The 8,250-nt window shown below is 38.8% G+C and overlaps 1 pseudogene; it reads right to left on the reverse strand.

The window, feature by feature from the left end:
* Nucleotides 1-1,451: 1,451 nt before the first annotated feature.
* On the reverse strand, nt 1,452-2,367 carry LOC122488996 (annotated as a pseudogene).
* Between the last annotated feature and the right edge of the window lie 5,883 nt (nt 2,368-8,250).

Genomic DNA, 8,250 nt, shown 5'->3' on the forward strand with positions numbered 1-8,250 from the left:
ATCTTTGGTAAGAACTGGAGAACTATTGAAGGAGAATGATGAATCTCCTTTGTTGCTCTTTGAGGAAATAAATGGGTTTCAACTAAGAGTAAATAAGCCGATTTTGATACCTTAAAAAAAATCTCATTCATTTGCAAAAAGTATCATGTCAGTTCTGCAACAACTGCAATGTATATTCATTTTATTACATTTCTTTGATTTTCATGGTATACTTTCTTGAAATCATTTTGTGGCTGTGCTTTTGAGCATGTTAACTATTAAATGAAACTTGAATAGATGTGGTTTTTCATGAGCTAAAAAAAAGTTATAGTTTCACTCTAGATATTAAATGGTCTCATTTCAAAAATTTGATGCAACACATTGTATAAAAACCATAAAAATGTTAAATTCTTTTGACTCAGTAAGTCTCACATCCAAATATATGTGTATATATTTGTACATTATTCCATTATATATATATACACACACGTATATATGTGTGTATATATATATGTGTGTGTGTGTGTATATATATATGTATGTGTATATATATGTGTGCGTATATATATGTATTTATGTATATATGTGTGTGTGTGTGTATATATATATATATATACATGGAATATTACTCAGCCATAAAGAAGAATAAAATCCTGTCATTTGCAACAACATGGATGGAGCTGGAGAGTATAATGCTAGGGGCATCTGGTATGTGTGTGTATGTGAGCAGATGGAGGGGCAGAGAGACAGGGAGAGAGAGAATCTGAAGCAGGAATAACCACCCTATTATTCATCCATCTACCCTCCACCTACATGATTTTGTTGCTGTTTTGTTCTCTTTTGTTGCCTTTGCTTTGTTGGCTAATGCTTAAAAATTGGGGTGCCTGGGTGGCTTAGTCAGTTAAGCATCCAACTCTTGGTTTCAGCTCAGGTCATGATCTCACAGTTTGTGAATTCAAGCCTCGTGTTGGGTTCTGTGCTGACAGGGGAGAGCCTGCTTGGGATGTCTCTCTCCCTCTCTCTCTGCCCCTCCATGGCTTGCTTTCTGTCTCTCTCTCTCAAAAAATAAATAAATAAACATAAAAAAAATTAAAAATGTCTCTTCACTTTCATAGGCCTTCAGATAGAGTGGAGGTAAACATATATTCCAATCTCCACCTTTATTCAAAAGCCTGTATTTTTTTTCTTTCATTATTTAAAAATTTTTTTGATATATGATGTTTTAATTTTATGTGTTTTATATTTGTATCTTTAAAACTAATTTAATTTTTTTTCATTTTAAACAAGAAGTTTATTTAAACAACAAGATGCTTGACTTGAAGGGAAAACTAACTAGGATTCATTTCTTTTAGAGTACTTTATCCTTACTTAAAGACAGATTGCCCTATATGTAACAGCTATGTACAAAAACTTGTAAAATTGTCCTTGCTTTTACAATGATAAATGAAAAACATTAAAATTCTCCAATCAAACAAGGTATGCAAGGATTTTTATGTTGTTCTTTTTTTGTTAAACAGTGAGAGCAAAATAACTTACTGGAATATAAACATAAGAGCTGAATGAGCATGCCACCAATGGAGAAAGGGGGTATTTTCACAGAACCAGTATTTTTCCCCATCCCATCTCCATTTGATGTCGATCAAAACATACCATTGGCCATTTAGTTAAAAAAAAATGCAAAATGCTTGTGCACCTACACAGTTACTTTATGTACAATAAATAAGGGCATGGGGAAGGGGAAAATGAAAGAGAAAACTATACTGTAATAGTCAGGATGTGGTGGAACCAAATTGCGGTTTTCTAATTGAGAATGTCTTCTTGGTCTGGAGGAACAGAGTTCTGGAGTAAAGTAGCAAGTTCCCTTTTTAGTAAACACCTCCTGTCTGCTGCTGGAACACGTCAATTGTATCTTCATCCTCCATCTCCAACTGTGCAGGTGTGTCTGTTTCATTGATTGGCTGCCCATCAAATCGGAATCTGATCTGCCTCATTGACAAACACTGTTGTGCACACTAGGCTTTCATTAGTTTACTAAGTGGTGTATGCCTCTTAATCTTAAACTGCTCCACAGAACCATCCTGCCCTGCCACCTTCTAATTAATATGATCGTTGTTCTCAGTCTTGACTCCTTCCTTGGGCTTTTTGTTGGCCACGGCGAGCGCCAGAGTCTCCTCAGCTGCCACTTCACAAGAGAGGTACCAGCTCTGCACCGAACGACCACACAAGCAGCACCAGGAGCGGCCTAAAAATAATTTCATTTGTAATGGATAGTGTGGCTGTACTTCAAAATTCAGGATACAACAAGATACGTGTTGAAAATCTTCCCTGACCTTCAATTCTCATCCATGGAGCCACCTAGCATTACTGTTCTTGAGTACCCTCCCTTGCAGAAACATTCTTTTCTTATGTAAGCAACTGGCTATGTTTTATATATTAAATTCATCTTTTTGAAAAACTTATTTAAATAAATTCAAGTTAGTCAACATACAGTATAGTATTGGTTTCAGGATTAGAACCCAGTAATTCATCACTTACATATAAGCCAGTGCTCATCCCAACAAGTGCCCTCCTTTTTTTTTTTTTTTAAGTTTATTTATTTAGTTTTTGGGGGAGAGGGAGAGGGAGAGAGAGAGAGAGAGAGAGTGAGAGAGAGAGAGCACGAGAGAGAACCAGCTGGGGAGGGGCAGAGAGAAGGAGAGATACCCAAGCAGGCTTCACACTGTCAATGCAGAGCCTGATGCTTGATCCCATGAACTGGGAGATCACGACCTGAGCCAAGATCGAGAGCCGGGTGCTTAACCAGTTGGGCCACACAGGCGCCCCCAAGTGCCCTCCTTAATGCCCATCACCCATTTATCCCATCCCCCCCACTGACCTCCCCTCCAGCAACCCTCATTTTGTTCTCTGTCTAAAGAATCTCTTATGGTTTAACTCCCTCTCTTTTTAATCTTATTTTTCCTTCCCTTCCCCATGTTCATTTGTTTTGTTTCTTAAATTCCACATATGAGTGAAATCATATGATATTTATGATTTCTTTGACTAATTTAACCTTTACAAGTACAGAATTATTATTATTATTATTGCTTTTGCCAGGGACAGAAAAACAATACAAAATTTGCAAAAGAAGGAAGTTGTCATAAGTGTTTGGACACTTTTCTGTCTCCCCTCTGATCCAGCCATTGCTGTGGCAACCAGCTCCAGGGAGGGGTGTGTGGAGGCGGGGGGGGGGGGGTGTTGAGGCGGAGGTGGGGGGTGTGTGGGGGCGTGTCAGCTAGCCTCACTTGGGTTGTATCCCAACAGCGCCTCACCTTATCTCAGGCCTGTGCCATGAGCACTTCTTGCTTCCTGTCTGGGGTATGTCTGACACCTGCAGGTAGGAAATCTTAGGAAATCCTGTAAGCACTAACAAGTGTCCACCCACAAGTTCAGGGAAATGAAACCCTTTTGGAAGCAACTTTGTCCCAGGGGAATGGGAGCTGATGGTTAACTACTTCCTTCTCTGTTCTTCTAGCCACGTTTTGTTCTGTGTTTCATAAGGCTTCTCAGACATTTCTGCAGAATTGAGGAAAACAATGGTCCTGCTAGTGGTGGCCAACTAGGAGCCTGTCCTTGGAGAGGCTTTCCTTTCCGTCTTTAGTGGCCTCTTCTGCATTCTGCAACCTGGAATCACTTCCCAAATCAACTGCTTACAGTTTTGGAGGAACTCAGGTGAAAACAAATTAAAAAAAAGTTCTATGATGTTACTTTATTTATTTATTTATTTATTTATTTATTTATTTATTTATTTATTTATTTATTTATTTTAGAGAGAGGGAGAATCTTAAGCAGGCTCCACACTCAGCACAGAGCCTGACACAGGGCTTGATCCATGACCATGGGATCATGACCTGAGCCGAAACCAAGGGTCCGATGCTCAACCGTCTGATCCACCCAGGCTCCCCTATCACTTTACTTTTAATGATGTATTTTAAATAGAAACCAGTGAAATCTTCATGTGAGAAAGAGCCATGGTGTGAAAAGCCTGGGGTCTTTTCTCCTTTCAGGAAGCCTACCACTAGTGCAAGCCTCCTGATCACAAGTTATCCCTGAGTAACTTTAAACAATTTTTTGAATAAGTAATATATGTTCGTGGTACAAACTCTAAAAGTACAAAAGCAAATTTAGTGAAAACAGTCTTTCATCCCTTCTCCCAGTCTCCAGTTCTGCTTGTCAGAGGCAGCAACTGCCTTCAGTTTGTTATGTGCCCTCCCTGATGTTCTATGCACACAAAAGCATATACATTAACTGGACAAGTATTTATTGATTGAATGAATATATATGTATATACAAATATGTTATTTTCTTTTTACAGAAATCACTGCATTTCTCTAACTCAACTCTGTAGCTTGCTTTCTGCATTGAAAAATGCCCACCTGAGTAATTTTGATTAATAATAGCTAACAGGCAAAATTCTCTGATGCTAACAGTGGTGGCAGCCTGAAATAATTACAGCCATCAGGGAACGTGTATCTTTTTGATCCACTTATCTTGCTGAGGGGCCTAAGATGGGAAGGGAGACCATCAAGGAGCCAGGGGAATGACTGGAGGGTATTGGGTCTCAGGTAGGGATTAGATCTTGATTTCCTTTCACCAAGTTCATTTCCTGGGAGCCCCAGATTCTGTTTAGTCTGTTCTCAGGATTCACCTGAGATGGGCCCTGAACCTTGCACCCTGGAAACCCTCCTTTTTGGCACAGGCAATATTTCTACTCCTGTCTTTCACCCTCATTAATCTGTGTTGCCACTCCTTCAAATGTAAGGATATTTGTAAGTTGAAAGCTGGGGTTTAGGGTCTGTATAAATAAGTGCCTTAAAAGTTTAATCCATTGAATTAGCAAGGAGAATCCAACTGGTTCTTAGAGTCCCAACTTCCTAGAACTTATAGTAACTTTAAAGATCATTTGGAGCCCCCCAGTTAGGCAATTCCTTCATTTCCACTCTTGAGTTAGTGGCAGATCTAAGACTTGCATTTGGGTTCTACTCAATTGCATGAACGGAAAGAGGTTGTTAAGGCCAGGTGATTCTTTTTTGGATATGGGAGTAAAGAAATCTATAACCCCTTTCTTAAAGTTTTTGGGATAAATAATGTCCCACTGGTCTTTGAGTAGATGCCTTCTGTGCTTTTACTACTGCCTTCACTCCATCTTAGTGAAGTTTAGTTCACTCTGCCCCTGTAGCCTCATCTGTGGAAATTACCTTCTATAATAGGCTGAGATAAAAAGATACATTTTAATATTACTATTGTGATAAAAATTGCTAATATTTGTATAGTGCTTTACAGCTTATAAAGGGAATATGAATGCTTTTATTGAATCCTTAAAACAACCTTGCATGGCACAGCAGATTATATTTTCCAAAGATGGAAAATTTATATCTCCTCTCTCATGCTCTTACAATCCAATGTGGATGTTTCTCCATGGGTAGGATGCAGTAGACTTTTGTAAACTACCTCTACCAATAGAATATGTGGACGTGACACTATGTGACTTCCAAGGCTGTATCATAACAGGCAGTACAGCTTTTCCTGGATCTCTCTCTCAAGACATGCTCTTTCACAGGCACCATGGAGGACATCTGGCTACCTTGAAGTTGCCATGCTGGAGAGACCATGTAGAGAGAATGTGTAGAGACACAAAGATATGCCTGAAACATTCTAGTGGCTCCAGCTCTCACTGTTCCTGTCTTTCCAGGCCAGGTGACATATGAGTGAAGAATATATGAGTGAAGAAGCCTTAAGATGGCACCAGGCACAGCCACATCCTGACTGCAGCCTCTTGAAGTTCCCTGAGTTAGAATTGCCCAGCTGAACTGCTCCCAAATTTTTGACTCACAGAAAATAACTAATGTTGTTTTAAACCACTAAGTTTTGGAGTGATAGATATATAATCATAGTGATGCTAACATATGGTATTATTGTTATACCTATTTAACTGTTAAGAATATTGAGATCAGTGGCCAGCTGAAGGTCTCATCAAGTGGTAGAGTTGGGACATGCCCTCATGTCTTTAGCTCTAATTTCCATGTTATTTGTTCTTCTCTCTGTTGTAGGTTAAGGCATAGTCACACACACACACACACAATGTATATTTCCTTCTTCAGTTTTACATAAATCTAAGGGGTGGTGACTTCTTTCTTTCTAGAGTCCTGAGGTTTTTGTTCACACCACACCTCTACCTGTACCATAGCTAGCACAACCACTTGCTCTGCTCTGTGACCACTCATCTGTAAGGGTTTTTGATTCTTACAGTGTTTTCTTTGGCTCACCCATGTCTCTGGCTGTAATCAAGCTTCAGAAGCCATGTAGTGACACTACTTTAAGGCTGTCATGGGGAAGGATCCTCCTGAAGGGAAGAGGAACATTTTGCTGTATTATGTGGGCTGCTCATTTAAGCCCATGATAGCCTGGCACCTGTGTCCTAGTGAAACAATTCAATGTGCTTGTGAGTGGGCAGAGAGCCAGTCTAGCAGATGGTCATGAGAGAAGGGACCATGTACCGTGTGATCATCAAGTGTGCTTGCCCAGGGCGGGAGTCCCTGCCAGAAAGGTCCAAATGTCTGCCCTTAGAACTGGAGTCTTATTTTTGTAAGAATGCCTAAAATAGAAAAAAAATGCCTGGAAAAAAACTTAACAAAAACATTTTTTTTTTTAATTTGAGCTGGAAACATAGAAGAGAACTGAGCTGTGTTAAGAGAGACCTTTTGGAAGTTGAAGTGCTTGGTCATAAGGTACTTATTGTGGAGCTTTTTTTCCTGGGTTAACAATAGCTCACTATGAAATTAGAGAATGTGGATATTCACTGTGCTTGCATAGAAGTTGTATCCCAGGCTCATAGCTTTACCAATGAGATGGTTCTGGAAACATCTGAGGCAAGAAGAGGCCAGAGTCTGTGGCTTACCTGTCTGGAAATAGGAGTTAGCAGGCAGTTAGGCTGGAATATAGAAGCCCCCTAGTTTAGATCGGCCTAATCCTCTTTCCAGAAAGACATGTAACATGAGCCCCATATAACGTTTTGGTTGTCAAACACCCATGATATTGTAGGCACTACCAATGAATTTTTCTTTTTTAAAAATGTTTATCCTCATTCAGTTTTCAGTAAATGTTCATGTATTCATTTTTTCAGAAATTACTTATTATCTTCTCTCACACTGGAAGAGAATATGCCTCATGGTAGTGGAGGTATATAGAGATTTAAAATCCTGTCTCAGAATTCAAAGGCTCTTCCATTTCATAAGGAAGTAAAATTATATAGAGGTAAATATGAAGCAGGATGTGAAAGGCTATAAGAAAGGTAGAACAAAATAATATGGAGAGTAAGGGAGAAACAGAGGAATGGGTTCTTTGTACCCTATTAGCTTCAGCCATGCCTGTAGGAATACGTAGTGTTTATAACAGACAGTGGCTCTTACTGCTATTTTCCCTATTTAGAAAATATAGGTAATCAAATAGAATGAGATAAAAATTTCCTTTAACTTCATTATTCAAAGACAACCACTCTGCCTATTTCAGTATACACATTTCAGTCATTTGTGTGTGCACATCACACACACACACACACACACGCACACGCACACACACACAATAGGATCATACTAGATATTCCGTTTTGTAACTTTCCTTTTTGGCTCAATTGTGACCATTTCTCTAGGACATGAAACATTTTACAACATTATTTTAAGTGGTTTCATAGTATTCTATTGTATAGATACATATCTAAAGGAATCTTCTGTTTTGGGCTTTTAGCATGTAACTGCCCACCCCCCCACCCCCATTATAAACATGCAAAACAAACATACTAGTAGCTCTGTCTTTGTGTGTATCAATGATGACCTTAGGATAAAATCCCAGAAGAGGAAATATTGGGACAAAGCAAATCTACATTTTCAAGGCCATATATACTTCTGCCAATTTGCCATTGAGAAAGATGTCTTTCAGTTGCATGAAAGTCTGATATCCCTGCAGTTTCAACAACATTCAACAAATTATTACAAACTCTCAACATTTGGCATGTAAAGGATATATTATCACTGCTTTCTGATTTACGTTTCTTTGATTACTAAGAAGGTTGGATAAGGTTATAGTAGATTATGTAACATTGACATAGTTGCACTTAGAAACAGAATCAAGGCTTACTAGGCATCAGTAACAATGAAGCATTAATGATAAACTGGGGCAGACTATTTCATTTGACTTTTTTATTAGAGTTAATAGGCAAATGGGTCATAAGAATATGGC

Source organism: Prionailurus bengalensis, chromosome B2 (assembly GCF_016509475.1).
Source record: "Prionailurus bengalensis isolate Pbe53 chromosome B2, Fcat_Pben_1.1_paternal_pri, whole genome shotgun sequence".
In the NCBI taxonomy this organism is placed as follows: domain Eukaryota; kingdom Metazoa; phylum Chordata; class Mammalia; order Carnivora; family Felidae; genus Prionailurus; species Prionailurus bengalensis.